The 18,447-nt window shown below is 38.6% G+C and overlaps 1 long non-coding RNA gene across 1 annotated transcript in view; it reads left to right on the forward strand.

Annotated features, from left to right (window-relative positions):
* Window positions 1-15,291, forward strand: part of LOC142601000 (uncharacterized) — a 32,681-nt gene extending 17,390 nt beyond the window's left edge. The window contains exons 2-5 of the long non-coding RNA XR_012834545.1: window positions 4,147-4,252; window positions 4,381-4,465; window positions 6,975-7,102; window positions 7,724-15,291. This is a non-coding gene — a long non-coding RNA (uncharacterized LOC142601000). The remainder of the gene's footprint in view (window positions 1-4,146; window positions 4,253-4,380; window positions 4,466-6,974; window positions 7,103-7,723) is intronic.
* Window positions 15,292-18,447: the final 3,156 nt, after the last annotated feature.

Raw genomic sequence — 18,447 nt, forward strand, 5'->3', positions numbered from 1 at the left:
AAGTATTAGGCATGATCTTTAAAGTAGTGGAAACTGTAAAAGTGCCCAAAGAAGATGTCAATGCTGCCTAAGTTTCTGCCCTGTTCAGTTTTGCATTGCTCGCCGCTGGAAAGCAGACAATTAAATCAAAAGATGTTCAATAAAGGCTCTTTCAAAGAACCAAGCTTGAAAAAAGTGATGAAGCATCTCAAACAGTCTCAGATAATTCAGCTTCAAAGCAACTAAGAACTATGTTCATAGTGGGCAGCTGCCTCCCAACAAGGATAATACTGTAGGTCTGGGCAGTAGAACGAGGAGAGTTAATTTAGGGTGAGGTGAATGCTAGGCTAAGCACACAATAAGAGAGTGAAAGCCTGATTCAAATCGTGGGACATTTTTTTCCCAGTGATTTCAATAGGACCAACATTTGACATAATTTGCTTTGTGTCACTTATTTCTTTTTTCTCAAAAATGTGTGTATTAGCATAGCATTTGGGAAATATGCTGGCTTGACCTCCAGGGCACGAAGGAGATCTACTCCCAGCAAAAATACCTCAAGGGCAGCAAGAGACCAAAATTCTTCATAGTGCCCTACTTAGGCTCCATAGTCAGAATCTGTTGTCCTTCTTTTGACAAATATTCTGTTTGTCAGGTAATCCTTTTGAAGTCATGGGGCTACCTATTGTTTGAGGGATTCAAAATCTGACAATAGAGGAGTCCCTTCTAAGGGGGAAAATGCTGATTCTTTGTTCCACCCTTGGTATTTTGGATAGCATACCTCACAGCCATGCTAACTGCGATGACTGTTGTTTTCATGATGTTGAAATTGTTGGCAAAAGCCTTCATCTGCGTAATTCAGTATTTGATTTTTCATCTGGAGGAAGGAAGATAGGGCTGTCTGATTTTTTTCTTCAGTTGAAGTTTTGTTTTCACAAATAATAAAAAGCACATTAGCTAAAGAACTAAAAAAATAATTGGAGATTAAGGTTACTTTCAGTTCTTTAATAGTGTGGTGTCCTTAAAAGCAAGGAAGATTTGATATAGCCAATGCACAAAATTAGTCTAGTCTGTGCTTGATACAAACATACATGATATCAGTAGAAATTCTTTTTATATACGAAAGGAAAAGCAAATCTCTCAGTTTATATATACTATGAAAATATTTGTTTGCTGCGTACATGCTGAGCATCTTTCCTGCCTTTTCTCAGAATAGGCCCTTGTCTGTCTGTGGTTAGCCAAACTGGATACATGGTTCATGTAGTTTAAGGATTTCTTAATTTACAAACCTCTGTCCTTTGTACTTTTCATTTATGCTGCTGGCACATCATGCCAATGGCTGGATGTGCATTACTAAAACAGTGTTTTTCACTTTGATTTTGCCATCTTCATCTGGATTGTTACTAAGCCCGTAGAGTTAGGATATTTAGAAGGAAAAGTTTTCTTCTGTTCCTGTTACTGAAGAGAGTACTGGTGAAAATAGTGCCAAAGTAGTTTATCAGAAACAGAAATGCGGTAGAGTCTGGTCATCGCCCCCAAGTTCTGTTTTTTCAATCTATCACCAGGTGGTGGAACTGAGCTGGCTGACAGGAACTGCAAAACTTGGCCAACAAGTTCATATCTCCTAGGGTACATGGCAAGGCAAGATCTACATGGCTAAGGGTGGCAGAAGGCAATAAATGACTGAAGTTGTTTTTTGTTTATGCTCACCGTTTCTATGATGCGGTTTATGAATTGACACCAAAACAAGTTGTGTATCAGTACTATTGCAGTAGTTACGGATTGCTACGCAAAGGAAGGAATCAAGTAGATAAACTCTTAAAATAGCTTCATCATAAGAAAAAATGTACCTGGAACCAAACCCTAAGTCTCACAGATTCATCTTCCTTTGTCTTACTCCTCACCCTTGACTCCCATGACCCCAAACAACTGAATTCTGTATTTATCAGGACTTCAACACAGAAAAATGTTTATAACACATCTGTTTAAGTTACCTCTCGTGTATGTGCTGTATACACGTCGAGTCCAGTTTGCTACCTCTGTTCATGCTTCAGTTGTTCTTACCCTGCAAATTCATAATCCACAGCCTAGGCACCTGAGGAGTCATTCCTTATAGTTTACAGACCCAGTTCAGCTGTGCACATAAATCGAAAATGAGACTCATTTAGGAGTGAGAACAAAGGCTCATCCATCGATACAAAAGCCACAGGGCTTCCATTTATTCAGCTCTTAACTTTCTTGTTAACCAGGTAGGAATGAGCCAAGATGCAGGCACAGTAGAAAAATTATTTACTCAGAGCAACTGGAATTAGATTAGCTGTTAGGAGACATTGAACTGGGACAACAGCAGGTATAATGAAAGTGCTATGGGAACGTAAGTACGTTGATAGGGGCATTTGGGGGAAGTAAGAAAAGACTTTCAAAAGGCTGCAAAAGTGGTTAGATGAACAGGAAAGATTGTTGCAGGCGTTCAGAGAGTGGGTTGTTCTGCTAACTGTGTTTGACAGTAGCTGTGTCTTCACACACCACTGTATGGAAAGGTAGGTACAAGAAATGGCTGCCAAGTCCTTGAGCTGGATGTATTCTACCCATGCACTGGCTTTACACATCTCATTTGTGAGGTCTTTCTAAGCAACATTTCTTCCATAAAGGGACTCAGCACATAACCTTTTGGCAAGTTCTCCCTTGAGTGTGTCATGCTGGTGATCATATCCTGTGATCAAGCCTCTGAATTCAGGGCAGTTTCAGAATGAGTGTGAGCCTTCACAGGCAGTCGCCGGCCCTCGCCCTCCAGAAACCTGAGGAAGTTGCTGGGGACGTGCTGCTTATCCACCTCCCTGGTTATCAAATTGCTCAAGGGCACAGGGGTTCAGAAGAGGACTATACGTGGACCAGCATTCTTGGGACACCAGCGAACAAGAAGAGAATATTAATATCAGGAAACCCAATACTGATTTGCAGATCATCAGCTGCCATGTACCTATGCATGAACTCACATGATGGCATCTGTGATGCTAATCCTGAAAGTTACAGATATCTGACCTAATTTCCTAAAACCGGTCTTCATTACCACTGTCTGACTAAATCTCTGGAGAATGCTATAACCTTCAGGAAAGATAAACCACAGGGATGGGAAGGGGAATGGAAAAGGGGGAACTGCTTGCAGTAAAGATGAAGGGGATGATTAAGAGGCCTTCTCTACCAAGGGGGCAGGATGCAGCTGAGACTAGTACGATCACTCTAAGGAATCAAATCCAGGAACACACTGCACAGGACATATTATGGTTGAATAGAAGGAACAGCCTCCATGTGCTGGCCACCTGCTGTACAAGAAGCTGATGAGAATAACTTTCCAAGGAAGAGAGAGAGAAAGATTTATCAGGTGAATAAAAGACCAACAAACTAGTAAGTATGTTTAAAAAAAGAAACATTGACTTATTATGAACATTAATATTTATATGGGATGAAGATTAAGATTTAATAAGAATATCAAGGTTTCCCTAAAACTGAGAGGAAGCTCTGATCATCAAACTAGATTGTTAATACTTGCTACTTTTGCAACCTTCAGCACTGACCAATTTTCTTTGAAATTACTGACACCTGTCCCACCAGGTTGTTAACGTTAGCAGAACTGAAGAGGCAAAGTTAGCGTTCTTCTTTACCAGAATCAAAGCTGTCGTGGTATTAGCATTGCAGTAGCCATGATGGTGCAGGGATATGTGAGAGGCCAAGCTAATAGGGAAATACACGTAGTTTCCTTGGATAGCTGAGAAAAACAGGCAAGCTTTACAGTTCACATGCCTTTCCCAGTCAGCACTCCAATAGTAAGCTGGGTGAGGGTGGCTCAAGCATTCAGTTCATATTGATGCCTGAAATTGCTAAGCAGAATTCGAGAGCCTGGTTGCTTGCAGCGCTGGCTCCCTCCACCTGCTGTTTGCTCTGTCTCCTGCAATGACAAGATAAGCCACCACTGAAGTGTATATGCACATGAGCAGGGGGCAAATTTGGCAGCCAGTGCTTGCCTTTCATTGCAGGACGCTTTCAAATCCATGAAAGAAGATCACTATAAAAGATGTTGGTATTTATTTTATGGTATTACTAGTACAGCAGCTGCTAGACGGTATGTGGCATCATTTGAAATGTTCTCATGAAATTTGCTATTTGTTCTAGGCACTGATTGCTTGGATAAACCTTGTGAAAAGTTGGTGTATGCAGTATGACTGAGCAAAAGTACTTGATTTATCAAAAACACCGTCAGTCTGAATAGAGCTATAAAGTATGTTAAAAATATTTTCTTAAAGATTTCAGCTCTAATAAATTGGTCGGGCTGTTAGCCTTGAAATGAAACCCAAGTGAATAATGCATTTTGAATAATTTGAACGTTGCTTCTTTTTCTCCTCACAGGATAACCAAAACATATCCTGCTTTCCTCAACTGCTTTTCAGAAGTATGCGAGCATTCTATGATACAAGTCAACTCTAAATTTTATGTAAGCATGTGGTATTTATTTCAGTATGTTGGTTCATTGTTAATGTCAGATGTCATATGGATTCATTTTCATTTTCAAATGGGTTAAGTATAAAAACAATTTATTGCAAAAAATATTGTGCTATGTGATTTTAAAACCCAACAGCTGTCAACACTAGCACATTTAATGTAATATTTTGTTTCCAATGAATGTATAAACCACATCATCCTGAGTTTGATATCCATGGATAGCATCAAAAACAAGGGGCACAAACATGAATAAAGCCTGTAATGGGAATTATTGTAGAACCAGTGTCAGTGAATTATTGCAGACTATTTTGTAGTATTCAGTTTTCTCTGCTGGGTTGTTTGATTTAATCTTTTGTTCGTCATTTTAGCAAAAAATGTCACTACAGTCTGTGTTCTGTGTGAAAACATCCTGATAGTTAGAATTTAGATTTTGTGCCTTTCCTGCCCTATGTTCTTTTCTCCCAGAAGCTTCTACAATTGGTGACAATTTAGAAATAACGATCCTAACCTGAAGTTAGCACATTTTCCCAGTTAGTGTCTCTTACTTACTTTCAGATAGCCATCTGTTATCCCACAGAATATCTCATTTGACTCCCTTGAAGTATCCTTTCACAGGTCTTATGAAGTTGCAAGTCTGTAAAATTTCCCATTTCTATGGGTCACTTGCGGAATTTTATTTTTCCAGTGCTTCATGGGAGTATTTTGTATACAAACTCAGATTCTGCCACCATTTACTTTGCCATTAACCAAAGGCTGTGTTAGAGGAGTGTTTGCAAACCACATTCACTACAAATTGCAATGTTAAGTCCTGTATTGGTGCATGTTTGCGGGGAAAGATTTGCCCCAGCCCATAGCATCCACAGGGAGCAAAATTGCATGTATGTGTTGATTCTTATATATTTCCCTGCACTGCAATCAACTGAAGGAGAGAGCTAGCCATTAAAAGTTAAAAACTGCATAGATGAGCAACCTGCACACCGATGGTAGATATGAAGTGCAACTTTCAAACTTCTCATAAGAGTGGATGGGTCAGCATTGACTTTCTGCTGGTTTGTACCCATTCGCAGTAATATACTTAAAGAGTGTAGCACAGTTCATCCTGGAGCAGATGTATGCAAACTGTACCCTCCATAACTTGAGGGGGTATAAGGTAAAACAATGGCACCTCTACTTGGAGTTATTGTCTATGTTTAGTACCCACTTTAGGAAGGTGCTTTTCAGAAAGTAGGACCTGAAAAACTGCACTTATAAGTGCATAAATCTGCAGGAGCAGATTTATAAGAGCTCCAGCAGGCTCTCTTTGCCTGTTACAGGCACATGGTTGCTTTCTGAGCTCCCAAGTTAGGCACAGGTGGCACATACAAGGGCAGGGGCCTGGGGACCTACTGTAGGTCACACTGCTGTCAGCACAGAAATGCAAATGAGGGCTACCATCTCTTCAGTTTTCCAACAAATCTGTGAGTGCTTGGGGAAGGATAGTGGGCTTTAAAGGATGTCTGTGAATGCCGCCTAATTCTAGAGCCAGCTTTAGGCAGGAGCCTCTGCTGTTTGAAGGGTTCCTATGTTGCACAGCTGGCCTTACAGTGGCTGAGCTGGGACATGCAGAGGTTCTAACAGGTGAACCATGGAACAGAGAAGTTGTGGGACAGCAAACCTGGTCAGGAGAAGAGGAATGATAGGGCTGTGGGTGAGGTCAGAAAGTGGCCTTCTATCCTGGTTTTGGCAGGGAGAGAGTTCATTTTCTTCCTAGCAGCTGGTGCAGTGCTATGTTTTGGATTTAGGATGAGGATAATGTTGATGACACACTGATGTTTTAGTTGTTGCCAAGCAGTCAAGGACTTTTCAGCTTCTTATACTGCCCTGCCAACAAGAAGGTGGGGGGCGCCCAAGAAGCTGGGAGGGGACACAGCCAGGACACCTGATCCAAACTGGCCAAAGGGATATTCCATACCATACAACATCATGCTCAGTATATAACTGAGGGGTGGGCTGGCAGGCGGGGCAACTCGGGGTCTTGCTGAGCATCAACTTTGGGTGGTAAGAAATTGTGCTGCTCATCACTTGTTTTGTGTTATTATTCTTACTATCATCATCATCATCATCCTTTTTTGTTTGGTTGGTTTTTTCCTATTAAACTGTCTTTCTCTCAGCCTACGAGGTTTTTTTCCCTTTTCCACTGGGAGGGGGGAGTGAGTGAACGGCTGTGTGGTTGTTTTAGCTGCCTGCTGGGTTAAACCATGACACCTTCAGAAGTATAAATATAGCTACTGAATACTGTGCTGGTGTTTATTCCTGCTCCTTGAGAAGGAAGGACAGCCTTAAATTCAGGGTTACCTAATCACAATCCTGGCCCAAAGTCACAGTTTCTGAATTTCTGTAAAGACTATAGAATATATTAGACAAAATGTGCAAATCCCTCCTTATGGTGTAGGAGGTCTCTTTAGGCAATCAGAAAAACTTGCAAAAGGATGCTGACTACTTCTGCATGCTCATTCTGGCAGATGTGGCTCTTCAGTTCCTACAGGACGCAGGAGAGGTGGTAGCTTTCCTCTAGTATGAGGAAGTTAATCCTGAATACAGTCTCCAGCAAAATTACAAGAAGAGCCTGAAAGGCAGGCAGCTTTCCCTGGTATGTGTTGTAGTTCTATCCACTGTGAATTCAGTGAAACAAAAAAGTAAGATTTGGGTTTTGTGATGAGGGTCCAAGTGCTCTTTTGGAGGAGGCAATTTCCATTTGTCATGAGCTGACACAATAAGCAGAACTTTGCCTTTGCAAGCTCTGCTCAAAGCATGACGGAAACTCCACCAGCCCAAAGTATGTGACCCTGAATTCAATAGGTGCTCTGCTGGTGGGAGGGCTTGCGGCACTGGACTCTGGCCATCACCGTCAGTCTGTGGGTGTCATAATTAATTGCCAACCTTAATGAAACCCAAAATATATTCTTGCTCTCCTTTTCTTAGAAACCCAAATACAAGAGGGACTAACTTTCATAAAGTACTTTGGCAATATGCATTCCCTAGTTTATCCCATCAGATTGGACTACAGCTGTGTGGGACATGCTGTACTTCCTCAAGGGCACTCTTTTAAATGAGCCAACAATATCAAAACCTCAAGGGCAATGCGAGCCAGCTCTGCACATGCTTTTAGACTTTGCATCCATTTAAACCACCAATTGCTGCAGTATCTGCCATTAAAAATGATAAATATAAAGCCTCTTCCAATTTTTTTTTTAATTTTATTTTAATGTAGAAGCTTGGATTTCATGAATGTCATCTGAGTGCACTAAGGGGCCTTCCTGGCCCTGACAAGCTGCACAGAGGACTCCACCCCACCCCTGCCTGTGGTCCCAGGAGGTCCCTTTCAAGTAACCTTGGGCCTTCAGTCCTACTGCCTCTCTGGTGCAGGAGCAGCCTCCAGCTCAGCCATGGACCCTGTGGACTGGCGTCAGACTTGTTCTGTCGCTGCTGACCTGGCCAGTGATCCCCATCTACCCTCACCAGACTTGGCCCTGCCCAGCAGGACTGACCATCCAGCTTGACCTTGGACCTGCCTCACCACCATGAACTGGGCTGATGAGCAGCAGTCCCAGATGAAGCTGGCCCAGGTGTCTCGCTCAGGCACCGCAGGGCTGGTGAGGCCCTGTAGCTGCTGGCCATCTCATTGCGCTCACCTCCTGCCTTCCCATACCCTGGGCAGCCCCGGCCCTCACTGCACCATGGCCTTTCACTGAAGAACACTTCTAGATAACTTCAGGGTTTTTTTATCTGGATAAAAAGAGCACCAAAATTGCAAGCTAGGATCTCAAAAGTTAAGAACTAGTAGGATCAAGTTTGCTAGAGTGGGGTACCCTTGTGAAAAGCAGATTGTCCCCCATGGGCACACATTGGGGGGTGGGGGATGGGGGTGGTATTAGCAGTGGCTGTGAATGAGCATGAGCACCCAAAGCAGCGTAGCTGTGATGGTGTGAGGTGCCTTGGCAGGTTAATTTATTTTGCTGAAGCGTAGTATGAAAATAGCTTAACTGACTTGCTGAAACACTATAGCAGGAAATTTGAGACACAAATAAGGACAGAATTCACTTTTCCAAGGTAGTGTTCATTCATTACAGTTGCTTTTTCTTCTTGCTCTGACTCATTTATTTTGTTTTCTCTCTCTTAGAAACGAGTATGAGGGCGATACTTCATACAACTTATTAAGAGCACAAGTCATTTTTATTCCCACAGGACAACTAATGTTCTTATACTATATGGTTATGGCAATAAACTGCTGTGTTCATACTCACAGAAACGCCAAAACCCATCTAAGTTGTGAGTGCTATATTTTGTGATCTGCATTAGAAGAACATCAATACAATGCAGGAGTCCAAATGTGAGTACATACTCATGGTGTTTGAAATAGTCATATATAGGCATATATACGTATACCTCTGTGTATGAGTGCATGTGTGTGTGTGTGTGTGTGTATCAGCAGTGAGTGCATACATGTGCTGCATCAGCAGTACAAAGAAGTCGTTACTCACAGCTGTGAAATCAGATGGATATAATATGTTACTTATATTTTTTTAAGTTCCATTTTATATGTGTGTGTTACAGGTAACTAGCATATTAAAAAAAAGCAAGACACTAAAATGGCAGCCTTCCACACTTAACTGGAGGGCTTAGGATTCGAGATAGTAGAGTGAGGGAGGCGGTAGGAGAGAGAGAGAAGTTGACAGGCTAAAGCAAACATACATGGAAATGTCTACAAATCATTATATCACATCTCTACACAGTCCTGTGATTCATGAATGCTGGAGTTCATTGCATGGTCTGCAGGTGATACATTCAAATGACTTGGAGGCTTTTTGTATATATTTACTTTACCCTTTGCCACTACTTTCCCTTACTATCTCATGATTTTCAGTCATTCTCCTCTTCCTGCTTTTTCCTCATCCCTGTACAGGCTTTTTTCCTTCTTCCTGCAGCCTGGACACTAGTAGGAAGGACATGAGCACCTGAGTGACAGGGTTCTTTATGAACTAGAAAGAGCAGTTGCAGCATCAGTCCAAATCATGAGAGAATCTTTAGATATCTTTTTCTTCTGAAGTCTAGAAGTGTTCTACTGAGCATTTGCTGGCTAGAAGATTTGACTGAATTACAGTTTGGATAATTTTGATGATGGAAGCAGTATATGACTACCTGGCACCTGGAAGATGCTTCTGCCAAATTTTATGTTTGTGCTACACAGTTTGGAGACACTAGAATTCATCAGTGAAACATTTGCAAGAGTTTCGTAAGGGAAGAAAAGTTGTATTTCTTCAACCATGCTGAAAGAAAAAGCTAAATTTTGTTTGGTTTTTTTTTTTTTTTTTTTTTTCAAATGGGAAAAACAGTCAAGGCTGACATGGTAAGGAAAAGAAAATCAACTTGAATAAGATTAATAAGGTCATCAATTCTGGCTTAAAATTTAGCATCTTGATCTGTTGTGACAATTAATTGGTGCGCTTTTTTAGTGTCAGTCTATATATCAAAACCCAGCAAATTCCCTCTGCATTTGACATGGAGACTGTGCTTAAGCAAACAAGGTAACTCTCTCCAGGCAATTACCATGAATCTGTTTATCAGCAGTAAAAACCTCTGTGGAATCTCTCATACAAGATCCTGATTCACCTAATTCATACCAGATGCTACTGTCTGGAGAGGGTATCTTCCTTGTTTAGGCAGCCCTCCTGAAATCTGAACAGCCTAAGGAAAATCAAGGTTACTGGTTAATCTGCTAATCTTCCTCCCTGAAGGCATCTTCTAGAAAGTTCAGGAAGCACAGGTATTTCAGGACAAGGGTCATAAATATTAAATTAACATTTATGAGATTATTGCAAGGAAGTTATTCTGTATGATAGACAAACCTAGGAGGCATTTAAGACTTTCAACTCTTGAGCATTCTTGATGGAATGGCTACTGACCCCAGAGTGACAGTACCCCTTTGGGCTCTTGAATTTTACACATTGCAAGTACTCTTGTCTCACTATCCCAGTCCTCTACTTCTTTTATGTGGTAAATGTAACATTAAAAGAAAGCAGTCTTGGCACTAGAGCCACATTAATAAATTGCTTCTTTTAAAAAGAGATGAAAAACTTTTAATTCAGACTTCACAGCTGTTTAAAATATGCACAATGACTCGTTCATCAAAAGGCTATTTAGTTTCCTTTTAGATGGAAAGCTGATAAAATGCATTCACAGTAGAGTAAGTGGCAAGCTACAGATTAACATGCTGTAAGATGCGTAACATATTGCAAGTTATACAAGCAGTAAGTGGGAAAATACCAGGCTTTTATATGACATGTTCCAAGAAGGATATAACTCACAAAGAAGTAGATTAAACATATAATTGAGTTGACATAATACACTGAATAAATTTACCAAATGGTACCATGTTCAGTAGAATAAATAAAACATAATGGGTGCCAAGCGTACTGAACAGGGTAAAATTCTTCGTGAAACTGATATATAACTCACTACACCAACTAAGTCTAATGAGTTGATGAACAAAGCAATTGAATGACACTTGTAACAAGCATGTGAAAGATACTGAATCAGAGGGACCACAGGAACAGATGAACTGTGCAGTAATAGATTTTGCTTTGCAAACTCTGTAGGTATTAACACATCAGCAGAGGTATAGGTATCAAACAGAAGCAGAAGTATAAGTACCACCACATCAGCAGAGAAATATATTAGATTCCTTTGCCATAAATTATAAAGAGATGGGAAATCATAACAGTAAAATTATATCATAACACATTATCATTATCACATTTCAACTGCTAAATACTTTTCCTTAATTGCTTATAGATTGCTTTGCTTTATATATGAGTTGCAATTTTCTGTAACTTCTATAAGTACAAAGCAAGTTAGAGATGAAGTAAAGTTCTAATTTAGATTCATCATCACAGGAATATACTAGATTGCTTTGCCAGAGAATGTAAAGGGATGGGAATTTGTAACACTAAAGTTACAGATTGTTTTAGTTTATGCATGAGTTGCAATTTTTTTGTAGTTTTTATAAATACAAAAACATGAATAGATGAAATAAAGTTCTAAGTTAGATCCTAAAATTTAAAAATTATATTTTTTGAGTGTGGTAAAGGGTGGTGATCTGGTGCCAGTGAGGACAGAGGTTGGATTTTGAAGTCTAAATAATTTTGTCATGTCTAAAATTACCATATTTGAATATATTTAAAATGGGATGGTACTACACAGTAAGTTTGGATGGGATTTACAGTGCTTTCACTACCTTTGTTCACTCTTCTTGAAAGTTTACTCTGTAATCAGGAGGAAACTAACTTATCTTTACTGAGTAGTGATGCTGACAATGTTCTCACTTTATGGGAAATATCTGAATGTTAGTCACCTAGTCTAAGCTAGGTTCCTTTCCTATCAATGGATAGCAATGAGCTCTTCCAGAGGGCACTTCTGCCTATTCCAAAGATGAATAAATGTAACCTGATTGAGTCAGATGAGAATCCTAATAGTAAATGAAAGTTAACATGAATAAAAATCTAAGTCTCTTCAATTGAGAACTTAATGCAAAGAAGCTCATGTTCTGTAAATTCACAAACTACTACAGTGTCTACTGTACCTTTACATCACAAGGTATAACCAAGAGAGAAGAGTGGAGTTAACTTATATTAAAATGTACTGGGTTTTTTATTCACTGGTTTCCATAATCTGGATAGTTTTCCCTTGCTTAAAATTTCTGTAACTGCAGTTTCTTCACTCCTTTCTTCACACCCTTCACTCCTCTGACACACTCTTGTTACTTTGTGATAGCAATAAAAGATGTGGCTTTTACTACAGTTCTATATGAGGACTCTTACAAGCTGGGGTGGTGACAGTTTTGAGGAGGAGTTTGTTCCCTACACAGTCTTGCCTGGGAAGGGTCTGAAGGGAGGTGTGGAGTCAAGCTCCAATTACCAATTCAAATGGTAATTCAATGACCATTTTTCTTTCCATCTTGTTATGCTGTTAATCTTGCAGCAATTTCTTTTTTCTTCTCCTTACCCTCAGGATTCCATTTCCATTCCCAGTTTGTTTATATTTTTACTCCTTGTTTCATTACAACATTCTGACACAAATATCTGACAGAAAAATATCTGGTGAGAGTATTCATTCCTGAAAATGGTCAAAATTTGAGCCTCTGGCAGACAAGCAATTTTTTCCCCATTTGTTTTAGAGCTATTGTTACAATACTTACTTTGCCTGTCTAGATCTTTCAAATACTGTTGAACAAACCTTATCAATGATGTCCAGCCTTTGGTAACAAAGCAGGGTTCTGGAGGGTAAGACCTGGCCCTGGGAAACAGACTGTATCTCCACCTTCAGCACTGACTCTTGTGAAGCTGGGGAGAAGGTTTAATTGTTCCATGCCTCAGTTTCCCCACCTTTAAAATGGAAAAAAATCAAACTATCAACAATTGTCTTAACACTTGAGATAACACAGATGAAAAATGCTGGAGACAGAGGTGGCTCAATTCTAATACAGCAGTATAATTCCAGTATGCTTGGGAGATTGGCCTTTTTAAACACCCTTAAAAATTCTGAATAATTTTCCAGAAGGAAGTTGTGTAACACATGGAAACTGATTATTCAAATTAATTTTATTTTTTTCTTTCCTGGTTGACCATTTCCAAAGTTTCATTCTTTGTTGACATAGTTCATTGTATTTGGTATGAAGACTTAACTTCATTGTCAGTACTGTACAGTATACTATATAGTGTCCTGGCTTATAATTGTTATTGAAAATAAACTAGAGGAAATATTTTTCTACATTAATTGTTTGTTTTATACCTTGTTTGTGCATTTTAACAAGATTCAATCATGAAAGATTTCTGAACTTGAAAAAAAATTCCTAAAGACATTATACTACAATGTAATGTAGACTCCTGGAGGAGAATTAAACTTCTGAAATGGCTCAGAATTAATATAGTCCTTAAATCATTATGGGAAAGGTCACTACCAAAAGCAGAATGTTTTCATATTAGTGATATATGACTGTTATCTTGCTTACTGCAGAAGAAACTTAGAGTGGGAAGGTTGTCTGAATGAGTGAGAAGTGCTTTTGCTATAGTTATACAATTAAATTTCAGGTCACAGTAGACCTAGATCTAGAATTTCTGGCACAGCGTCTTACAGGCTAGAAAGCTGCTGAAAGCTTAAGACCTCCTACCATGATCTGATTTCAGAGAGCTGCGTTAGTTTAACACTTCATTATTTTTTTGTTGTGGAATGTGATAAAATAGAGGTGGTGTTTTGAATTTTCTACTTACAAGAACTTTGTACCACAGAAAAATGACTCAAGTTTAGGTATTTGCAGATAAAAACAATATATTATACATGAAAAAATAGTTATATATTTAAGCAATTGCCTCTTGATTTTTGTTCACTGTATTTGCACATAATCTTTGCTGTAGAATGTTTAAACCTTAGAGTGTTCATCTTTGTTAGGATTCATGTTTGAAGTCACTAATATATATATGAATGTTCATAACAGTAAGAACTCTGTCTTGATAGAAGATTTTTCTTTTTTCTCATGATTAAATCCATCAGATAACTCCATATGACAGAGAAATGAAACAAAAGAAGACTTACTTCTTAAAACAAATAATTTCTCTTCTCCCACTGAGAGCCCGAGGCTAAAGTGTTTGTCAGGTTTAAAACTCAGGGTCTGGAGCAGGTCTGGAGCAGATTAGGGAGAGTCTCAAAGAGGAACAAAACCAAACACAATTGGTTCTTGTTTGAAGAATGGTAGCTCTTTAGCTGAAGTTTCTGTGTAGTTCCTGACACTTTGTGTATGAAGAAACATTTTGTGAATAAACAATTATACTAAGAAATTACTTATGATTCTCACAAGTGATTTCTTCTGTGAATGCAAAATGGGTGTCTGTCTTTTTCAAAATAGCCATGCCATTATTGCAAGCTTTCTTGCTTCCTTATTCATTACTACCTACTTTCTCTCCTCATTAGAATCACGTACTTTCAAGTGATCATCCACTGTGAGAGGAGGATCCTGGTCTTCCTTGCAACTTCTTATAAAGCACTAAAAGATGAGTTGTCTTTCCTTCTCCTTCTTATCTCAATTGTTAATTAACCTATGGAGGAAGCAGAATGAAAAAGAATAGTGTCTTAGCTGTATTGATGAGACATAAAAATAGATTTTAACTAATAATTTCAAATATGTAATACACTGCAATTCATTCAGGTCACCTCTCGACTGCATAGACTGGAGTGCAAGGCAGATACAAAGTTGTCTAGAAATGTAGAGGACAACTAGAGAAAAATTAAGTATCACTTCACTCTTCATATAGCAATCATTAAAAAATGAAAACAGTAATAAAATAGTCTTACTTTTTATCCTAGTTTGTTCTTGACACGCTCATTCAGTCACTTCAGAAGGAAACCTGGGGACTACAGCACTTCGTAAGCTTGAAACACGCTCATACTATATTGGCAACAGAAGCACTGGTGAAAGAATAAAGGGTTTCATCTAATGGGAAAAAGTCATGCACAATACGCTAATATGAAAAATTGTAAGTTAACTTTAAACGCATGGAAGTAAAGGCTCTGTTGCACTGGTAGATATCAACGAGAATAATTACCAGAGAATTCTGAACAACAACAAAAAAAGATAGAAATATGCTTAGGTAAAGAAGTTTGGAACAGAAGTGAATGAAGATTAAACATGATGGACAGTGCTTGATGTGTTACAGAAAATGCGAAATACTGCAAGCGCAGAGTACTTGATCAGAATGGTGTAGTGAGCTCTGTGTCCCAGTCCACAAGATATAGGCCAAAACTAGTTTGCCTACCACAGGAACTCTTTAGTGGTCAATGGCCAACACTGAAGCAGAAGACGAGGATGTTATCAGCCTAAACAACCAGGAATCATTAATTTTAAACTTGACACTGGGGTATGAGCCAACATTATAAATGAAACAATGATTTATTAAAGAAAGTGAAGCAACAGGTTGTAGAAGGTAAATGATTAAAACCTAGGGCACACAGATATAGCAGTTTTCCATTAAGGGATTATTTGAACTAAATATATAGATAAATAGCAAACTGGAATAGATTCAGTAGAACAAGGGCAAAATATAGATTTTATCAGACTAAAATGTCTTATTTACATGAAGAGCCAACTGTCCCAAGTTCATGCCCCTGGAAAGTTCTTGTTGTATAGGAGAAAGTGCTGGATAATGCTGAACTTTATGTGAACAAAAATGATATAAGTGGCTTTGTAAAAAATTTCCTCCATCTACAAAAAGATAAATTTTTATACAGATAAATATTTTACAATTTCTCAGGAATGTACCCTTAAAAGTAACAAACAAACAAAATGCACATTTATGTACAACTAAAATCTTTTGTAGGGAGATAATATTTCATCTTACTACCATTTAATTTTTTTTCTGGGCCCAAGGGTTTTCATAGGAAAATACAACAAATTTAAGAAGGAGTTCTTAGTACTTCCTGGAATTTTATTAAAGGCTCTCATGAAATCCACATGCTCTACAATAAAACATAAGAAAAGCATATGTGAGGATTTTTCTAAGAATTAAGAATCCATGATAAGGACAACCACCACCACCACCCCCCCTCAACTTTCTAGGGGCCTCAAACAGCAATATTGCAGAAGCTTGATTTATCACACATGCAGAATGAATAATCAGGAGACATGTCCTGTTGGTGGCACAGGAAAAAGTGGCCCTCTTGCAAATTAGACATAGATTTGTTTATGATTGCTAAAAATATAAGCTTGAGAGAAGAAACATCCTATGTTTTCAAAATTATCCACATTTCCTTAAGGAAGTTCTAACATGCACAGTGGCTTATACTGAAAAAAAACCTACTTTTTTTTTATATCCACATCTGGCATAGTAAACTCTGACAGACATGTATGCAGTATGCCATGACATTAAATGGTCTGTAGTGAAGTAGAGGCTTCTACGTGTAACTACTGGGTTCTGCAGTCCCTTCATCTAAACAAGAGAAAAAAACTGTCAAAGTTACACAGAGCTTTCAGAGAAAAGGATGCAAAATTTTATAGCAACCTGTATTTAGCATGATTATTTTGCAGAATAGCACCAATGAATCACGATTTGTAAGCACACGATTTTCAGTTCAGAATAAGAACTTCAATTCGCTTACAGAAAATAATATCAGAGTCACCAGTGCAAGATGTTGATGTAAACTCATCCAATGTGGGTTGTGTTATATATTTCTCGCTCAATGGTATGAACAATATTCTGCAATATTAAAAATGTTCCTTTTCTCCAAACTTTAATTCCTGGAATCAGTCTTCTTACTAAGATACACCAACATGCTGATCAACATTCATTTCAGATCTCGCAGCCAGAAGTGCAGTAACTCATTAGAGAATAATGTCCTCGGACAGCTTGCAGCAATTCTCAGTCAGTAACTAATTTGTTACTTAAAGCCATTTCACTTCCGTGGGTTTTGGGTTATACACATATTTACATGGGAGTCAAAAGCAAGGAAAAAACTTGTGGAGAGTTCCACATTTTAATGTAGGAACTAGACAAATGAGACCTGAATTTTCCCTCATGTCCAGCTTTATGAAGAATATTCTCTGTCAGCCCAAGAAATTTAAAAATGTGAATATTTGAAAAATGCAAACATAATATGATTTAAGTACAAGAAACAGCAAGTTTTAAATCCTGAATCATGTTTCTAATACTATCCTTGATGTCAGGCCACTCAACTTCCCTACTTCAGTTTCTCTGTAAACTTAGTCTTATTAATGCAGAGTTTTTGAGGCACCATTGAGGAAGAATTAGATAAATTTAAAATGGAATGAAATTTAGTAGTAGAAAGTACTAATCTTGTTAGTAATGGGAATGTCCTCTGTAAGATGGATATTCAGTAGCTGGTAGTAAGAAAGGAGAGAAAAAAAATCCGTATAGATTAGTTAATTGGAAAATGACCACAAGTCCCCTACTTTTGCTGTGAAGAAAAGGCAAACACAATCTCAAGATGTATCTAGAGAGGTATTTTCTAGAAAAGATCAGGTAGCTCGTGAAAGCCTTCATCTAGAAAATTACATGCAGTTCTACTGGCTTATTTTTTAGGTGCATTTGTTGAAATGAAATACAGATCTAAAGGATGCCTGTGGTGGCAATCAAGGAAATGGAGACATTGTTATACTAAATGAGAAAAAGAACTTGGTTTGTTTACCCTAGCAAAGTGAAGGCTGAGAAGAAATAACAGTTGTTCTCTATAAATGCACTGAGAAGGTACATTTATACCAGGAAAAGAGAGTAACTATTAAACTTGTCATAAATAAACTTAGGCGGGAGATTAGAATAATGTTTCTAACCACCGAAGGTACGAGACTCTAAAAGAGGATCCCAGTAGGAGTAGTGTAGGTAGGCATCTTCGCTGCTTTTTGATTCCCTCATGAAAAGGACTATGTGACATGGAACACCAAGAGATTGATAGGCTTTTATGTTGTCAGATATGTAAATTCAACATTATAATTCCACCTAGGTTTCAGCTATAAAAATGACTTTTTAGTGAGAGACAAGAATATCCGTGCTTGGGTAATGGAGGAAAATTCAAAACTGTCCGAAGACCACGATCATTGTTTTGTCTAGGATTTGTCTGGAATTGGATTTAAGGTAGGACAAAATCAGCTCAATGCCGCAATTTGTTTATAATATTTGAGAGCGATTGTGTCCATCCTTGCAAAGAAGTTGTGCATGGATATTCGCTAATTGACTAGCATTCAGTCCAGTAAGCCTGAGGTAATCTTGGTCAGCTATCGGAGGTAACTGGGTATGTGTAGAGGCCATACCTGTTCCTCTTATTGAATGTTTCTGGTTTTCATCTCATGTTTACCAAATACTGTAGTGTTGACGCCAGGCTGCTGTAAAATAATCACACTCCAGTGTTGCTGAGGAAAGCTATTCCCCATCTTTG

This window comes from Balearica regulorum, chromosome 3, assembly GCF_011004875.1.
Source record: "Balearica regulorum gibbericeps isolate bBalReg1 chromosome 3, bBalReg1.pri, whole genome shotgun sequence".
Lineage (NCBI taxonomy): Eukaryota > Metazoa > Chordata > Aves > Gruiformes > Gruidae > Balearica > Balearica regulorum.